Below are 20,084 nucleotides of genomic sequence, written 5' to 3'. Positions count from 1 at the left end.
AGAGACTTTCTGGTAGCTGGGTAAAGTCTTACTGTCCCTCTCACTTACTCTAACTACTTACTCTAAATGTCTCAACGTGTCAAAGAAAATACAGTTTCCTTCTAAAGAGCATCATAAATATCTTTGCTTAATCTAAATTAATTTTAATATCTTACCAGCAATAGAAAGCCAATAATTTTACTTTCTCAGTAGCATCCATGCAGAATATTGTTGGTGCTGCAGTCTTGTAGCTTATGGTGCATTTATGAATTAGAAAAAGATTGAATTTTTGAGTTTCCAACTGACTTCTCTGAACCAATCCAGGTGAAAATCAGATCGATTCCCATCTCAAGCTGATTTTTGGGTGCATCTTTGCATAAAATACACCGACTACCAATCTTTAGGTCCCTGTGGATGGACAACTGAAGGAGGATGGAAGTCTTACAAATCCGATTTTACATACACAAAATGTGAAACAGAGAAAAACCACAAAGGATGCTAAGGAACTTTAATGTAAAACTATAAGTAAAATCCCAGGTTTTTATTTTATTGAAGTAGATATATTGTGTTGCAGAAGGTACTTTCGCTTCCTTCCCTAAAATATCTCCTTAAGAAACCCAGCGAAATTCAGCAACCACTGATTGATCTTTTTTAATGCCTATACGGGCAGCTCCACCTGTGAGTAAACCCCCTGGTGTTTAGTGTAGCATTCAAGCATACGGCCATCCCCCATCAGTGTCCGCGGGAAGGAAGGAGGAGTTTAACCCCACATTGTCTGGGAGGAGTCCGCAGTCTCTTACCGCTCCGTCCCGGGATCGTTTGCTCGGATAATGTCGTGGAAGAAGATTCTTTAATACAAGTAAAATCCTACCTTATGGTTGCAGCTGTTTTGTCTATTTTACTGTAAAATGCTCTGAGGACGAGGAACATGCGAATGCAGCGACAGGTAGAGGAAACATTAAACGGTGAGTTGGAGGCGAACTTATTTCTCAGTCATGCTGCTTGTAAAGGACTCTGCTCATAACTCTTACTTGTCTGAAAATGCAACATCCGCTTCAAAATATTGGTGCGGTTGTTTTGTGGTTTGAATAAAAGTTTGCATGTCTCGTTTAAACATGCGCCGAATTGATTTCTCCTCTGACTTTTCATTGGCTGCAGTGAACATTAATCCCACCGTGGCAGAAGAAATCCCGTAGAAACACGCGATTGAATGGTGATTTCCATTGTGTTACGTTGAAATGTTTTGTTAGAATAATGGCTCTATGTTACATTTAACCAGATCATATGTACTTTTCCCATTCAGACATACATTAATGTACATTATAAATATTTAAAAGTAAAATTAAATGTGTGAATGAGAAAAATTTTTATTTATAGTTTCTTTTCGTAATAAAATAATCAAAAATATAAAATCCAAAGTGAAATCATAGTTGGGCCATTTTGTTATGTTTTGTCACCCTCCACATCCCATCATATGCTAGCAAGGTATTTGCTTCGTCCTGTGATGTCACAGTTGGGGTGGGGGGGATTGCTTTGGGCTCACAGAATAAAATATGTTTTGATTAAAAAAAAGAACATAACCTTGTAAAAGCTTATCAGATATATTTTATGTTTCTACTCTTTAAAGCTTAAGTTTCTTGGGCATTTTATAAATTTGCAGATTTTGTTAATTTGACTCAATTTGTAGTCTGCTATGGCGACCCTGCTAGAGTTTACTTCCCACTTACCACAACAGTGGACAGTTTAAATTAATGTCGTATATGTTTTTTACAGTCTGCTGGTTAAGTGACTTATATGTCATATGGGAGCCACTTAGATTTGTTTTTGTTTGATAAGGGTTGTTGTATATCATATTTTATGACAGTAATGCAAAATTTTAATATAATAATACCAACTTAAATTGTATATGAGATTTGGGCATTTTTATAACCATAAGAGAATACCTAACTACAGTGAAAAATTAACTCATACACCATGGTTCAAGTACAAAATGGTCTGTTCAAGAACACATGAAATGGAAGTAGGAAGTGATGAAGTTGTAACGGTAGGTATGAAATGGCGGAATGAATTGTTAGAAAGGTCCTCTAGAGTCTTTTGTTTCCATATTTTGCTTGTATGGTGAAAGAATGTAGAAGTGTACTGAAGAAACAGAGCCTCTTACGTTCATGGCAATTGATGGAAAAAAAAATTGGCCATCATTGGTTTGTTTCTCATGGCGAGCAACTTGTTTTTAAACAACCACTTATTATTATTATTATTATTATTATTATTATTATTATTATTATTATTATTTATTGTTATTTTACTTTTTTTTTTAAGTCATTTTGTTTTTTATCACTGGTCTCTGATGAGTACATTCAATTACCAAAACATGCACAGACCATCACTGTGGGGATTTGTGATTTATGCATTGGGAGCAGAGCTCATTCCACTAAATTTTTGCTGTTTCGGGTTTCGATGTAATCTGTCATCTATTTGTATTGTCGCTTCGCTGTGTGCTGGGATGGAAGTGCTCTTCAGCCACATACAGAGGCAACAAAAGGGGCCATAGGACCCCTGGAGTGGAGGTCCAGCCCAGAGCAAACAGATCTATGAAACAGTGAGGGGGGGTCCAGCATGCCTTTTGGCTTATTAGACCCTCAGTCATGAAGATGGTACACGGGAAAGTGTCATCCAGCTACCTTTTTAAATGAGTTTTAATAAGAAAAACATAGGCTAATGATTAACTTCTAGAGGCTGGTTGTGTTGCTCATCTATCTGTGTTGTGGTTCCAGTTTAAACCACAAAGTCTTATGAATCACTTAAGAAAGTGGTGATTAACTTGATTGATGATGATGTAGTTCCACCAATGTCATCTATTAATTATGACAATGGGAGAAAATAAGCTAAAATGCTTTCTATTTTTTTCTTCAGGGAGGAAACATGCTGTGTGATTGGTTTAGTATTTCATCTCTCTTCAATGGACAGAAATCATTACTTACCCACGTAATTACTGCTGTTCTTTTGTCTATATGTGAGTGTGTGTGTGTGTGTGTGTAGGGGTGAGTCTCCTACTTTTTGTGTGTTTTACTTGGATATCAGTAATTGAGCTTCGGGTCACAACCACCAAGCACATATTTTGGGCTTTGTGTTCTGCATTTTCCTGTAGTAACCACAGGGAACATCAGTTTTTTTTTCCCTCCTTGCTGGAACCAAACAGATACGGATACAAGTATGAGTAGTAATTTCCTCTTCATGGAAAACACAAGCTTGTTTTGGTGTTTGGTTTTCAACTTGTGAGTTGTGTTTTGTAGCTGGCAGGTCTGTCAGTTGTTATAATTGTTTGGTAGTGAGGGAAGAGTAAACTGAGTGTTGCTTTCTCTCTTTTTATGTCGCTTTGGAGACGCAAACAGCTCATTGCTTGTGAATCTGACATATTTACCACTAAAACTTCCCTAATCAGAATATCTGTTGTTTTTTCTTTAAGCCAGTTGATACTGTGTGTGGATCTGCTGCTAAATAAAGTGCAGCAGTCTGAAGGTGTTCCCTGCTCTTGTCTTTGGAGCTTTGATGCTTCATGAGAGCAGCAATGTTCTGACAGCCGGCTGTTTGTAGGTGCTTGTTAATTCTAAAGCTGCTGAGCAACACCAATGTTTCATGTCTTTCCTCAGCGTATTGTGTCCATATAAGGGCCTGTGCATGTGACCTGTAAGGCATGGATAACATCTGTGCTTCTTGTCACGGGGAGATGAAGTTCTCTCACTGCCTCTTGGTGGGAAAGACGCTGCAGGACAGTCAGGATAGTACAAACAGAGGATCAAACCAAAAACTTCTGTTTCTCAGAATCTTTGCCTCAGTGAATTCAAAGTTGAAGCCAAAATTTTGACACCATGACAGTGAGATATATATTTCTATTTCATGAAGCAGTATTTTAAACTTGTTTGACTTTCAAAGCATGTATAGTTTGTGTAAGGCCTACAGCGTCCTGAGTGGCTTTTATAAAACGCCGTTGAAGTAAAATACAGTGTTTAGTGTCTCAAGAAAAACCTTTGATTTGGTGGTAAACAGAGATGACAAGCGAGGCCAGGATTGTCCCTGTTGATTTTTGCTGCCACACTTTACTTTCAGGGGTACTTTCAGCAAACACTGTAGATGTCACAAATTAATAAAACTCAAACACTTGAATAAGTCTTGCTTTGGACTGGATTTAAACTTTTTTGCTAATGGGTTGTTTTTTGCTTTGTGCCCTTTGCATCTCTTAATCCAGACCTCGTCCAAATGGAAGATATGTTTCCCAAAACAATTTAGTAATAGTTTTTAGTAATGATTTCATTGACCTTAAATGTTGTAGAAACTGTACCAGGTCTGTCTATGGCGCAGACATACAGCCACGAAAGACCAAGAGAATCACAGATTGTCATGGAGCTTGTGCATAAAACACACTCTGATAAAGCACTAAGTGGAATGTCTGCTTGAGGTTCATGACTTGGAGTTCAGCCTTTTGGGGATATTCCACAAGCTTTACGTGTTCTTCCTGTGAATGCCATAAGTTACAAGTCTTTTGTTCAGCAATCTCAATAGCAAAATGTAAAAACATACAGATAGTAGGTTTACTTTTTAATTATTACTGACAAATGTTGGTCTAGTCTACATCAAAATATCAGTAACCATCTGGTACAGATAACATTATTACAACTGTAGTGGTTTTCTGTTTTAAGTAAAAGCAACTAGATCATATTACACATTTGTGTTTACATTTTTGATGTTACTACTTCAATATTTGCAGCTAGCTCAACGGCAGGGTCCAAAACTGGATGACACCTCAATGCTCTCTTGAACTACAGGAACCTTCTGTCAAGCTAAGCAGAACAGCATGATCTTATCCAGCTTAACCCATTCATTCTCCTCTACAGCCACAACCTAAAGGCCTTTGAGGAGATTAATGTGTAGGTCTAAACTGAAGTGAACTATTCAGGGTCACTAGTCTAAACAATACACCAAAAGAGCCAAGAAGAAAATAAAGATTAAATGGAGACAGACTCTGTTTGCCAAATGAGGTATCAGATTAAGAGTTACCAAACTGGTAAATTAGGGAGTGTATGTAATTTAAATAGCACCAGATGACTTAATTTGTGAGTCAGAATTTCATTAACGTCAAAGAAAGAACTGAAAGAGGAAACACACTTTTTACTGATGGCAATATAAATCATAAAGGGAATCTTTTTACGTAACACGACTGCAGCTGAGCAGGGGTTCATGTAATTCATGCAGGCGAACAATATTTCAATCTGATAAAGCAGTTTGTTGAACCTGACAGAGTTACATACAGGGTGTGGATAAACCTTTCATAAAATATGTTAGTCAGTGTTGGAGCAATGAGAATATGACAAAGACAAGAGTACTGAAGCTGTTGGGGGGGGGGGGGCTACCATATAGGTAGTCATACCAATATGGAAGTTTAAGTGCTGTATGTACGAGACGTTTTTGGCGATGCATAAACTACGTCAGAGGCTTTAAATATAAATTAAAAGATGGATGTAACTTACATAGATCACGTTTGCAGATCAGCTACAGCTTTGAAAGGCCATGTGTTGCAAATTTACTATCCTCGTTGGTATGGAAATGAGTGAATCTGCAACGCTTACTCATTAGCCCTAAGATGCCATATAGGTCAATACGTCCAACAAAAGAAATTGTGATTGATCCACCCTGCCTCTCTCCGGTAGCCATAAGGTCCACCTCACTATATTTGTCCTATTGGAAAAGCAAACGCAGCTGGTGCTACAGAGTAAAGTGCTCTACTTCTGGGATGTTCAGTTGGCGCCATGTGTCTTGTATTGTCACACATGATGGATGGGGGAAATTTTAGGTACACGTTTACTTAAACACGTCCCCCCTGCTCCTCGGTAGGCGGACAAAGACTTTCATTGAGTAAGGAAGATAAAATGCCTACTTACTGTATTTTTATTTTTTAAAATTGCATATCTTGGTGTGTTTAATCACTGTACTGTTTTTTCCAACTGTGAGAGATTTATTGGCCATTTTACATTAAATAAGATATTTTTCCATCACCAAAGCATAATTGCCTTGCAAATTAAATGCAGCCAGCATGTCAGATACATCTTACTCTTGCGTAATTACAAAAAGCAGCAAGAAAAGATTCTGATGCACATTAACGGATCATTGGCCACTTTCATACATTTATTTGTCTCAGAATTGGCCTGTCTTGTTTTGTAACTTATGATTACTGTTTTCTCTCAGAAGCTTGTAGGCTCTGTGGAGCTTTGACAACCTTCTTCTGCACTGCTTCTTTGGCGAGCATGACATTTTGGAGGGTCTTTGTCTGATGATGTATATTTGTGTTTTGTCGAGGAACATTTTCAGGCTCATTAGCACTTATTCCCCGGTTTTGCCACCAACTTTGCTTTAAATGCTTGGTGGCTTGATCTCCGATCAAGATAAACTCATTTTTCCACTTCTCAGTCTTTTGTCATGTTGCTTCAGTCATTTGGAGTCCAGCCAGCGCAAACAAGAAGACGAGGGTCTTGATTACTTTAGGTCACTACCAAACCTTGCATCTACACACTAAACATGCTCAATTAAGGCTTCCTTGAAATTCCTTTTCTCCCAAAAAGCTAAACAACTCTAGAAAACCTGTTTCCTCTGATGGTATCAACAGCTTTAGCTGTTTAAAGGAAAATGGTACAGCACATGAGTGAAGGTTTTTAATGTAGCACTTGTTGAAATGAGGTCAAAGAAAATAAAATGTCTGAACATTTTATCAGTACTTGCAACTTGGTATTCTATGAATTTGTAGCTAGCAGTTCAAGGCAAATTTTTGTGCGTCAGCCTTAAAGAACTGAAATCAAATCTCAGAATATTGATATTGCCTGAATATCATTCAGTGGAGCACATGCCAGGGAGCCATTTCTCCAACATGGAACTTAACTTATTTTTAGTGTTTTGGCAATAATTCCAAAGCAAGGTGTTTTGGGGTCACAATTATATATTTCAGTTTTGGAAGCCGAAATATCAAACTTCAGTATTATTTTCTGGCCAGTTCAAACAATGCACATGGCAAAAACACATTGTGTGTTTTTTTTTTTTAATATTCAGTATGGGGTGAAAAAAGTACTATATATATATATATGTATATATATATATATATATATATTTAAGTCATCTTATGTTGGCTCAAAAACTCTATCTAGCTCTCCTTTAAACTGTTACTGACTTGCTGTATGGGACAGATATTCTTGAAGCATAGAGTCTACCCCTTCAACAGCTGTTGTTGTCTAAAAAGCCAATGTAGTTTGCAAGATACTGTGATAAATCATTCACTTAGCAAATCATCATTATGGTTAGAGAAAAACATCTTTTAGATGAAAAGAAGTATGACTCACACTAGGCAAGGAAAATGTATTTGTACATAAACATGTAAGCACAGGAGCAAACACATTAAACCCTGCTTCCTCTAGTGTAGCTCTGATCCGGGGGACATTGTGAACAGAGCTTTAATAAAATTAGGGGTCTGCATAGGAAAAATAAAAGTTGTTTGTCTTTAGCATATGTACGGTAAGAAATTTAGCAAAACTTGATATTTTGAGCTTGGAGGAGCATTTATGTATTAAAGAAAACAACCCTGAGATTAGAGCCATGAAAAACTCAACATGTGATCTCTGTTCTAAGTTCTAAATGATGCAAAGTTGTTACATTTTTCATGGTACCAGACAATCTTAGCCTTTCAGTACTGACTGAAAGGCTAATCTTCTTTAGCCTTTCAGTCGGTACATTATGATCAACTTTATCATTGATTTCACAAATTCATCCTGTAGCTCTACAGTTCTAATTATTCATTTAGCATTTTCTTGCTGACTGTGTAGAGCTCTAGCTTTGTGTCACTACCACAAGGTCCATTTATCTTCACATTCACATCTGGTGTGGTAACCTTTTCAAAAAAAGTTGATGAAATTCTCTGTTGAGAAATGTGTGATCATAATGTAATAAGTGTATCCATAGGTAGAGCTGAAGTAAAGCAAATTACTGAGTGCAGGTCAAAGCCCGCTGGGTTGTTGTTTGGGACTGTTGTCGATATTAATACCTCTATCTCCTCAGACGGTGTCGCAGCTTATGGTACCAGGCTCGCTCATAAGTGCTGCCTCTCAGCAGTCTAGCCTGTGGGGTCACAGTCATGTCAGTGGATTATTAAATCTATTCACGTGCAGAAACTCAACACATAACCCTGTGTCCCTTAACCTGATGGTAGGTGTAGGGCAACCAGCTCACCAGGCTACTGTAAACACACGGAAGGTGGGGGAAGGCTATTTATGGCATCACATATTCCATTGTCATTGAAATGGCGTTTTTGCAAGCTAAAATGTGATGTTCGAAAATTTCTATGTGATTCTTTAGTTCAAAGCAGCAAAAAAAACAGATTTTAGCCTTAAGTTGACCTTGTTTTCTTAATGCTCTACACAGTAACCCTCTTTTCTTACTGTGTCCCATAAGACATGACACCTGTGGCAGTACCTTGTATGATGTACCTCATGATTCACTTCAACCTTCTGGTGCTTTAAATCAGTGGTCCCCAACCCCCGGACCAATTGGTACTGGGCCGCGCAAGAAATGATTAAATATTTCCGTGTTATGTATTGAGTCTGGAGGATCTTTTATTTTGAAAATCCTTTAACCAGATTCTGTCGGTTATGTCTTGCGCAGCAACATTGAGCCCACAAACAGCATCGGTTTCGGTCTCCTCCTTAAGCATACCCCCGGTCCTCCCGACACACGCACCCCGGTTTCTTTTCCAGACACGTGCACCCCCCCCCCCCCCCATAACTTTGCGAAGTCTTAACCGGTCCACGGTACTAAAAAGGTTGGGGACCACTGCTTTAAAGCACTCAAGTTGACCATTGTTGGCTTTCCTAAAAGGAGCTCCCTGGATATGGATGGTCTTTTTAGTTGAATGAGAAGGTATCTCATTCAACTGTATAATCTTCTTAATACATGCTGGTTTTGATGGCCAGCTCACCTGCTTTGAGAAATTGTTCTAGCATATAATAGACAAAATAACAGCTCCTCATAAGCTGTATAGTCCTTGATATTCACCTTGGCTCTGACAGAATCTGATGTACCGCAGTGATGTCATTCAGTCTAAATTATTTCCCCCTTGGAGGGTGAAATCATTTATTCTCAGTCTCTTAAGGTTGGTGAACCGGGGAGCGCGCCCTGACTGCTGACTAATAGGTGAGGGATGTTGTGTCAGTCAACCCGCTGACTTGAAGCGGATACGCTTTGGCATCTGCATTACAGCAATTAATCTTCACTGTCAATACAAACTGGAACTAGAAAGCTTAATTTCACTTATCTGTGCTCGGGTGCTTTGCGTTTGCTTTTTGACATGTTGGTTTTTATTGGAGCTTGCCTGTTTCCTGAGTCCAAGTGGATATAATTTTTCATTTTTTGAAAATCGTTTTCTCTTGTGTTTATAAATGAGCTATCTTTTTTTTTTTCAATGGAAACATGTGGTTGCTTATTTTAAAGAAATAATTTACTGTACATACATGGGTTCAAACTAGCTTAAAAGTCCTTAAGCTAGTAACAACCGTTGTGAACCACCGGGAACTGGGTTTTCCCTGACTCGTGCAATGATTGTTTGGAGGAGGAAGCCTAACTTATTCTGTCATATTGTGTTATTGGGCTCATATATCATTTTCGTTTCTCTATGTGATTAATATGTTCAGAATTTAAAACTTGAACGCATTCCAGTCTTGCCTTACACACTGAGCTGGCTTTTAAATGTACCCCAACACACAATAGGCCATTATTTTGTGGGAAGCTTCCCTAAAACGATGTGTTTAATGCATTGGATTCTCTACATGTTCATGTTTGGTCCCAGACATGCCTGCTGCTTTTGCCAATTATGCTATCATAGTGTGCCAAAGGCAAGTATTTTAACAAGCTGGAAGACTGTACTCACTCTTTCCGAGCGTCATCCATATCATCCTGCTTAATGTCCTGGCCTCTTGACAAGCTGTGCAGTAAGCTTAGTTTAGCCATGGGAGTTCTAGGCCAATGTATTTATAAAAGGCATATACAGTATATCACAGTTTTATACAGATCTTCCCTTTAAATTGTATAGCTTGGATTGTAGGATTGTAGCACATCATAGATTTATTCAGAAATTTAAGAAAGCCCATAAAAGCAACAAAATGCAGCCAAGAAAGCAGCTGAAAGTTACAGAAGACCAATGATGTTTCATCTGGAATGAAAAATTGGGGCATCACTGCATAATTTTTCACCCAAGACAAAATCGTCATCACAAAGTCTCAAGCTTTATCTTAAACTCAAAACTCAAATAGTTGTATGAAGATTTATTCATATGAGAAGCTCAACACCCTCCCTGTAATTTATCATAGCAGGTACTGACCACTTGTGACAAGAACGGTACTTCAGAACGCTAAAAATCTGGCAGTGTTCAGATAGACATATTTGTTCCAGTTCTGAACAGCAAAGTTAATCTGATTCCCACAAGTGTATACTCTCCAAGCAACCCTATCACAGCCCCCAGTTAACCTCCAGTCTGCTTGCTTTTTCAAGCTACTCATCTGTTTAACTTTATGCTCATAAGCACCACTGATGGTTGCCCAACAGGTCTGGCTGTTGACTGTCTGCTCAAACTAAATGCTTCCTGTTGGAGGATATTGGTTTTTGTGGGTGAGGAGAAACTCATCCGCCCAAATTGTTTACTCCCACAAGCTAACCAACATTTCTGTCATTGATGATCTACAGCAGTGGTTCTCAAACTTTTTTCAGTGATGTACCCCCTTAAAAATATATTTTTAGTCAAGTACCCCCTGACACGGGCAAAACATTTTTGGAATAAAAAAGAGGTACAGTGCCTTCTTTTTCACTTTATCTGTACTTTCAGCAGCATTGCTGCTACGCTTTAGCCACGTCTCCATAGTTACAGTGTAAGCATGATAACGACAGGTCATTGACGAGTGCTCTGGGTCCATGGGTCAAACTAACTTGGTGGGGGGGTCCGTTTTATTTTAAAGGAAATGGAAACTAAATACTGAATATAAAATTCAGTGCATGAACACAAATTTATATGTTATCAAACTTTTTACAAAATAATTTTTCCCAAGACTTATTATGAGGAGCCTACTGATTTTTTAAAGATATTTTGAAAAGCTTCACGTACCCCCTGCAGTACCTCCACGTACCCCCAGGGGTAAGCGTACCCCCATTTGAGAACCACTGATCTACAGTATGTAGCAAATATATTACCGACATCCTTTTTGTGTGGCCAATATGTGGGAACCCATTCAATCAACATATTTCCATTAAAAGCACATTTTTTGGAAGCAAAACAATCCACTTGGTGATAAGTGCTTTAAAATTCAATAAAAAGGCTCAATAAAACAGTCTTTTTTGAGGATTTTTTGAGGAAGACTGTGTGCAGCCTTTTTGATTTAATCTGACACAAAAAAAAACTTTGCAGGCTGACAAGTCAGATCAAATTGTGTGCCTTTGTGGACGTTACTGTCTTTAAAATTGGGTTAGTCTTGTAAACGTAAATTCTCTGGATCACTTGGGATTCAGATTGTTTATGAATTTTCATCTACAGTTCATGCTTTTTTGTCTTTTGCTGAGAAGCTGTTCTGAATCAGTTACTGTATAACAGTAGTAATGAGAGAGACAGTAAAGGGTTTGTGATTGATTTTTACCTCAGGGGTTAAGTGTCCCCCTCTGTTCCCTCTAAGGCCATCCCGGCTCAGGAGGAGAGGCCTGTGAATAAATGCCACCCTTGTCCTCTCGTAATGGAACAGCTTGGCCTTATGAGACCTCTGCTGGTCCAAGCATCTGCCTGTGCCCTCTTCCCCCAAAGTTGTCCTGTGGGACCCTGCCTTCCTGTCACATCTGCCTGTAAGCAGTAACTCAATTAGTCGAGGAATTTCTTTCTAATGAATAAAAATTCAAGACTGGCCTATCATTTTTCAAAACCACAAAAGAAAGTCTGTCAGCTAGAACATGTTGCTGATTTATTCTGTAATTGTGTGAAAAGTTGTTTCCTATGCGCTGTGCGTGACAACTGCATTATGAGCATGATCCTCATTGACATTCTTGAGCCTTCCTGTGTGGATGGGATAATAATGAGTTTGGCAGTGGCCTTAATTTAATCATGCCGGTAAAAGAGGTGCACATGTGGCACATCTGCTCGTCCTCTGCCATGTTTCGCCGTGCCCTCAGACGAGATGGCATCTGGTGCCAGCAGTGGCTTGTTCCTGTTTTATCAGCCCTTTCATAAAAGCACATTCCTCAATCAAAAGGCTGTGTAGCGTCGCACAAAGGAGTTTGTTTTCCAGAGATTTGCCTGTGACTTCTCTGCGGCAATCAAATGCGCTCACGTGGGTCTTCATCCTCGTGAATGCTAAAACTGGTTGCACAGGTCAGTCTTTGTTTTGTGTTTGCGTGTGTTTTACTTTATCTGAGGAATACAAAGTGAAGGCTTGACTGCTTTGTTTAGCACCTGTGGAGGATTATAGGTCAGTAACGACTGCCAACTAATTTCTTGTGATAATTCAGATCTGGAGCAAACATAGTCTTATTCAGTTTGATTCTCTGAACTTAAGTGTGCCACTGTACTAAAGATGCAAGATTTATTTTTATTAAATTACTATTTTTTTTTATTTCTAAGCAAACTGGAGTTTTTTGTGCACTCTCAGCTTCTTGCCAGTAGACCTCTTGCCCAGTTTTGGTAACAGAAAGAAAGTTGTACACAAACTTTAAAATGGGGCTAAATTAATTATGAAGGTTTGTCTATATAATAAGATAATCACTGGCTGTAGGTTTTGAACTAGTTTTGAACTGTTGGCTCATGTGGCATTTATATACAATATCTCCACTCCCCAGAGTCAAACCAAACAAACCAGACACAGGAGCTCCAAGCAAATTTATACACACTGGCTGCTAAGTGGACAAACTATAGTAAAATTAAAATGACTGATCTTCTTTAATCTAGAGCCAATAAGCATCCACACCTTTGGGTTAATCTGTGTGAGAACTTGGCCGTGTTTATGTGTTCCTGGATCCAAGACGTTTGTCTCACCCAGTATCGGTGCTACACAAATAAAACATGCAGCCGAGCTCATGTTTGTCTCTGGTATTTGGGTTTAGATGTTCTTGTTAGGAATGCACCAGTCAGAATCTTTCTGTGCATTTTTGATTTACACATTTTAAAAAGCCTGACCAACTTATACTGATTATTGTTTATTCTATTTTCTCTGTGTTGATTTTTTTTTTCTTATCCATTTCTGCTGTGCGCAGCCATTACAAGCATAGGTGATGTCACGGTGTATGAGAGCGGACACTGAAAGACAGAGTCTCACTGTTTATGCAAAGACAAAATGGGCATGGAGTTAATTTAAGTTGTCTTTAGCATCTGTTGGTTATTAGTGCAGTTAGCATAGCTGGTAAAACAGCGGTTTCTATGTGGGTTCCCTGAAGCAGTAATTTTCAAACTTTTTCCACATGGGCCAAATCACCAAAGCTTGACAGAACACTCAAGTTTGCTACTAAGTAGCAGTTACTAACAAGTACTAAGTTACTATAAAATTAAAATGTATCATAAAATGTGATCTATTAATAAACATACTCAGCTTATTTATATTTTTTAATTTGTCCACATCCACCGACTGCCTGTGCTGGCTGTCCAAATCTGTCATTCTTGATTTCGAGCTGGTAATTCTGCAAACAGTTATTCCAAGGGCCAGACGTGGACCCCTTTGCCTGTACTTCAGATTGCCCTGCTCATTTCTTTACTCTGAGATTATAGAAAGAGTGTCAAAATCCAGCTTGATGATAGAGGTTGAAAGCGCAAAAGAATCAGAGCACTTTTATTGTACTGATTATAGCCTTCCTGCTATTGGGTGAAAATCTCATTCTAGTGTACATCAACTGAAAGGCAATCACTAATATAGAAACTGGCTAATTTTGAGTCTTCTTCTCAGTTGCAATCATCACCCTGAAGAGGGTGGTGTTAAGGAAGGTGTATTCACTAGGTTTGAGGTGATCTGATTTTTGATTGTTATTGATTCATTCCAGACATGTCCCCATCACTGTGTTGAGCAAATACACACCAACACTAGGATGAATCCATACATGTAAACACACATACACACATACTCATATGCAGCCTCACGTGACTGAACACACATAAAAACAGAATGCACACAAGAATAACTCCATAAGATAAGTATATACCCAGTATGAACACATCTATCCATACATACATACACACAACAATATACATAACCCAAAAGTCCCACTTAATGTGTCTGAAAAGGCATAGGAAGAAGTAAGAAGGTTTTTGTTCAAGTTCACAATATTGTGATGCTGAGAAGGTGTTGAATATACAGTAACTATTCAACTATAACATAAACAGAATTTTAGACTTTCCTTTACACTGCGAGTTTGTCTTTACCTGTCAGGTTTGACAACTCAGACTTTGATTATAAAGTTGTGCTATACATCCAAAGAAAGAACATATATGTTTCTGTGTTTGATATGATGTAAAGCACTTTGAAATGCCTTGCTGCTGAAATGTGCTATACAAATAAAATTTTATTGATTGATTGAAAACTATGCAATGTTAAAGAACATTTAACATTTGACTGTACAGAAATATTAATGGGAGTGGGCAAAATACTAATCACCTGAATGTCTTGTTTTTCACTTTGCTTTGATTTGAGCCCACAATCTAAGAACAAAACTTGGCATTAGATGGTTTTCAGGCGGCTTCATCCACCATAGAAGTTCTACCTTGGATGTTAACTTTCAACATTCACTTATTTTAGGCTTTTCTTTCTGAATGTCTGAGTTTGAAAAGGCAAAACAGATTATGGATTGCACGCTAAGCCAAGATTAGCACATAAAGAGAGGGTTGATTTAGCGAAAATGCCTCACACATGCACTCCTGAATGTGTACTCACCAGGAAACATCAATCCAGAACACTTAACTGGGTCTGACTTGTTAAATATGGAGGAAGAAAAGCTAATAGTAGCTCCTTTTGTTCTTTGCTAACCTTGACCACAAACCAACCAGACGGGCCCAGGCTGGTCTAAGCACCACTAATGCACTTAAAGCACCATCATGGCGTCTTCCTGTCAGGTTGTCATGGTTATAAGCTTAAGCAGACGTGTGATGAATAAACTGCGGTGAGTGACATTAACCTGCTTGTTGGATATATTTTCATTTCCCGTCTATTAATCATACCAAGGTCTACTGCTTGTGTTGTAAGTCGATCAGAGTGACCTGAGTGATGCATGCCATGTTTGGCCTGACTGTGATCTACAATTTGGCCTTTAATAGGCCATAAAAGTTGAACGGCTGCCAGTTTTACAGCTAGTTTAGCATGAACATATGGCTCAGCTTGACTTAGGGAGAGGACGTTTGCTCTCTGAGTCTGAATCACATGCTGGTAATTCATCAGCTCTGGCTCTGCCAACATATTTGGGGGGAAGAGGGTCTTTCCTTGGACTGGGTAGAGTGGGCACCCTGTGAAGGGGAGGCTGCAGGAGCAAACTCCCATTTGGCGTCAGTGCTCCTCAAGAATGCAGAGAGGGATTAATGCATGCCTGCGGCAGTGATGGATGGAGCTTGACGCGCCCCCCCTCTCCCCCTACGCAGACATACACTCACAGAGCATATGGATGGAGACTGTTGGGCCCTACCCTGCTGCTGAATGTACCAGCTTTGCAGGTACGTTTGTATGTCTGCTGAGAAGGAGCCAGAGTTTGGTTGTTTGCCCCGCTACCCCAGATAGAGCTGTACTTAACCAGTATCAGGGCAGACTGAGCTTCTACCATCCCAGGTCACCTTTGGGACACTTTTAGTGCTTCACTTTGTAACTTTTACATCTTTTATATCGACCTCTTCCCCTCAATGCATTTCTCTTTCCAAACGCATCCGATGATCAATGTTTCTGACAGATTAGTACCTGTTCCCAAATCGACGTAGAAGCTCTGCTGCCGCTGTGTGACGTTCAGCAGCAGACTGTTTGATTTCTTTTTGTTTTGCAGTGGTCAATGATCTCTGATGGATCACCTCAGGGAGTGATCGGCGTATCTCACAAGAATGTCACAGTACACTATGGCAAATGTTGCTACGATAATGAGTGAGTGAGATGTGGGTGGAGACCATTAATCACTCACACCTCGTAGCGTGAGACCGATTATCCTGCATAGCACGAAGGACAGCAGCAGTCAATTCCAGTAGGAACAATAGAGCATCTTAATGGGTTTAATGCAGATGTTGCATGCTCCAACGAGCACAATGTAAAGTCATGCTTTAACTCAGCAAAAAAAGTTAGTTTGGTAAAGTTTCTGCCTTATTTATGACGACATAGAACAGGACTGCCCTTCCTGAAGGGTATCTGTTATACTTTCTCCTTATTTCTTGGCCTCAAAGACACTTCTTTTCTTCTGCCTCTTATCATGTGTGAGATAATTGAGAATCACTCCTCTCCCTTTGAACGAGCAAACTGCCATGCTTTGTCCCATCATCCTTGAGCATTCCTCCGCCCCCTTAACCTTCAGGTCTCTTATCTGACCCTGTGACTGAGCACATATTTGCACCGTTTGCCATTCATTTCATCACTTGTCCTCTCATCATCCAGGAATTTTCTGTATAACCCTGCTGGATGAAATCTGGGACTCTCATACATTTACAGAATTGATTTTCAGGGATTTTGCGCTGCAGGAAAGATCTTTAGACGTGAGAAGTGCTGCATCTTTGGAAGTGGATTAAGTCCTTTATTGTTCCTTGACCTATCAGATGACATTAAACTTTTAAAAAAATTGATGAAGAGCACAATTGTAAATGCAGTCATCCAGCTCACTAGGTGTTTCACACTGCACCTTCTCTCTTTTGGGTCTTTTGCTCATTACTGAGTCAGACGAGTAAAAAAAAAAAGGAGAAGTTTCCTACATTTTGTCACATTACAACCACACACTTAAAAACTAATGTTTTTTTAAAAATAAAACATGCATTCGTATTTAATTTGCCTCAAGCCATAAAGGATACAAAGAAACATTGTTGTGGTGCCCTGGTGAGTTGAAAATGAACACATGAAGTGCTCTGTTTGGAGAAAAACTAATGCAACGCATCATCTTGGACTGCACTATAACCTGTTGTTATAGTGTTAGTTGGATTTTATTTAATAAAATGTTGTTTGGTAGTGGCAGCATTGGGCTGTGTAGATACTTTCACCAGGACAGAGAAGCTGGTCAGAGTTGATAGAAAGATGGACAGAGTAAAATGCAAGAAAATCCTAGAAGAAACCCTGTTAGACACTGTGAAAGACTTAAATCTGGTTTGGCAGTTCACTTTCAAACTGAACGGCCCTTAGCAGAAAGCCATTGCTAAAGTGGGATAGTTTAAATTAAACCTTATTTATATGTTAGAATGGCCTAGTGACAGCCCAGAGCTATTACATGTACAGTAATGAAAAATTGCTGTTCTTAGACGCTTTATCTAATATAAGAATTTTACAAAGAATATGGAAATATTTCAATTTCTAGATGAGTAATGACAAATGAAACATGGACATCCAGCTATAATTGGTTCTAAATATTATTGATTATAGGGTGACTAAATACCAATGCATGTCACTTTTTAGATGTTTATTCATAAAACCACACGTGTTTAACTAATTTGTCTCAACCTTCCACTTGTGCTTCACTGTATTGATCTATTAAATAAAATCCAACTAAAATGTATTTTATGTTTGTGGTTATAACATAACCCAGTGCAAAAAAACCCCAAAAACTAATCTAGTGGAATGAAAACTGTTGCAAGGCACTTTGCGCTTGCCGTGAAGCAGCAGATGGACAGTGACACCCCCTTGAGGACATCTCGAGTCATTGTCTCTTGTAAACAACGCCTTCAGAAGAGGTTAATGCCTCATGTCTCATTCTGAATTATTACACTAAAACCTGCACCCAGTTCATTTACAGTCTGCATGCAAGGAAGCATCTTTCTAAAAGTAAAAGCTGAACTCTATCCATCATGGGCTGACTTGTTTGAAGAGATGTGCAGATTTCACAATTTATGTCATACTGCTGTTGATGTAACATTAGGAGATTATAACGTTTTAATCATGTTAGAAAAGCCAACCAAAAATACTTGGAATCCTTCACATGATGCATCTCACTAGTTAAATTGTCAAAGATCGGATAGGGATAGATTTTAGGGTGGAGCCCAGTGTGAAACAAAAGCTTTGACCTTTCACCCTGATTCAAAGCATCCCAGCTTAAGTAAATTCCATCTGTCTGTCTCTCTTTCTCTCACCCCCCACATCTCCCATCCTGCTAATTTGAAATGCTTCTCCAGACGCATTGATCTTTTTTTTCAAACCATTCTTCCTATTGCAACACTCTACTAATTGCCGCTAATATTAAGCAATTAAGATGCATTTATTTGTTTCCGAGGGATAATTTGTTCACAAATTGCTGCCCATCGGAGTCCCCAGCAAGCAACAGTAATCAATGGCATCAAACTGTAAACGGCCCCCAGCTACGAATGTGGCTCCATCATGCTGTTTATGAGGAAGCGGTTGAAATATTAGTGAGCCAACTAAAGAGTCATATTTCTCTCTCCCACGATTCTGCCCCAATGCTCTTCCTGTGCCCCATCTGTCAGATCGCTCCCATGAGCAAGCGCTGCTTCAATATGAGTTTTTCATCAGAGATAGATTATCACAGGCGATCGGCCTGAGATTAAATGCAACGTGATGAATGTGTTTTGCATAAAAGAAATGATTTACTCAAAAGGTTAAGATGTCTGCAACACCACATTAAGGGGATGGATGCCTTACTCTAGTTATTAAAATCAGATGAGGCGCTACACAGTCCCTAAACAGGCTGCATCTATATGCATCTACAAGCTTAGAGTCAGCTGGAATGAAAAAGATGAATATTTGTTTGGTTTGGTCTAAAAAGATGCACTGAATTCGTGGTTGGTCTCCAGTATTGATAACGCTTTGACCTTTCAAATCTCAACTTTGATTTCCTTAATAAGACCAGAATTTTAAATATTTCTCTCTGATCTTCCTCCCATGAGGGGTTCTTAATTATTAATATGCGAAACAGAGGGGAGGATAGGATTTTACCCTTTTGAAATTTAAAAAATAATATGGAGTTGACATTTTATTTAGCTTGGCATGGCTAGTGCTAGTAGAAACACAAAGCATTATTTCTGTCTCTATAGAAATTATCGATTATTTTAAGTCTGAGGTAAAAGTTTGACAGCATTTTAAAATCCTTTTTTCCCATGACATGTTGAAAAGTCAGTAATGAAACAGATCACCCATGATGTCTTATCAGCCTTCCTGTTATTCACTAAAAAGTCTTGCTCTCTCGTTCTTTTGCAGCCATTCAGTTCCTTTTTAAATAGCTTCTTGCATACGTTCCTCTGGCTTCATTTTAAACACATATTGTTCATAGTTTTTATTTTGAATCTTCTTCATGCAATATCAGAAATATGAAGTGCTTCTGTTAACAAAACTGGTTAGCTTCTGATCAGCCGAACAGCCGTAACTTGGTGTTGAGACCAATCTGGTTGGAAATTGGCAGCTTCGTCGGCACATGTCTATCCAAAAGTTATAATTTTAAAACAAAAAATGACATTCCAGGGCCTTTAGATTATTGAGTGATACTGTTTTCTGGCTTTACAACCTATGTTTCTAAATGCAAAGCGTAGTGAAATTAAATGTAATATAAGCTTTGCTAAAGTTCTGTTTAGAGTACTCCCTGCTGTGATGTTCTGTTAAATTGTTGTGGATCTTCGTAGCATCTGTGTGTGATTCAATCTTCTTAGCATTGAATTATGTGACATCAGGCCATCAGAAGTCACCTGAACCTCATTATGAAGGTAGAGTTACCTTTTTTCAAAGCATTATTCTGCTAAAGAATGAATCCTTTGTCAATACCCGCAAACATAAAAATGCTGCTCCTGATTCGCATCATGTGAAATTGTTTGACATGCTTTCCTTCATTTTCTCTTGTATTCCTTTGCTCATAAATAGTAGTTCAAAATATCTGTATGTTGAATCTTTGACCTT

General features: G+C 38.7%; 1 protein-coding gene across 1 annotated transcript in view; it reads left to right on the top strand.

The window, feature by feature from the left end:
- The first annotated feature begins 791 nt into the window (after positions 1-791).
- Positions 792-20,084, top strand: part of tiam2 (T cell lymphoma invasion and metastasis 2) — a 76,975-nt gene continuing 57,682 nt past the window's right edge. Inside the window, exon 1 of the mRNA XM_014468818.2 lies at positions 792-944. The gene's annotated coding sequence lies outside the window, so the exon portion shown is untranslated. The remainder of the gene's footprint in view (positions 945-20,084) is intronic.

The sequence above is a fragment of the Xiphophorus maculatus genome, chromosome 19, assembly GCF_002775205.1.
Source record: "Xiphophorus maculatus strain JP 163 A chromosome 19, X_maculatus-5.0-male, whole genome shotgun sequence".
In the NCBI taxonomy this organism is placed as follows: domain Eukaryota; kingdom Metazoa; phylum Chordata; class Actinopteri; order Cyprinodontiformes; family Poeciliidae; genus Xiphophorus; species Xiphophorus maculatus.
Note: the sequence above shows the minus strand (reverse complement) of the source record. Positions and strands in the feature narration are given on the sequence as shown.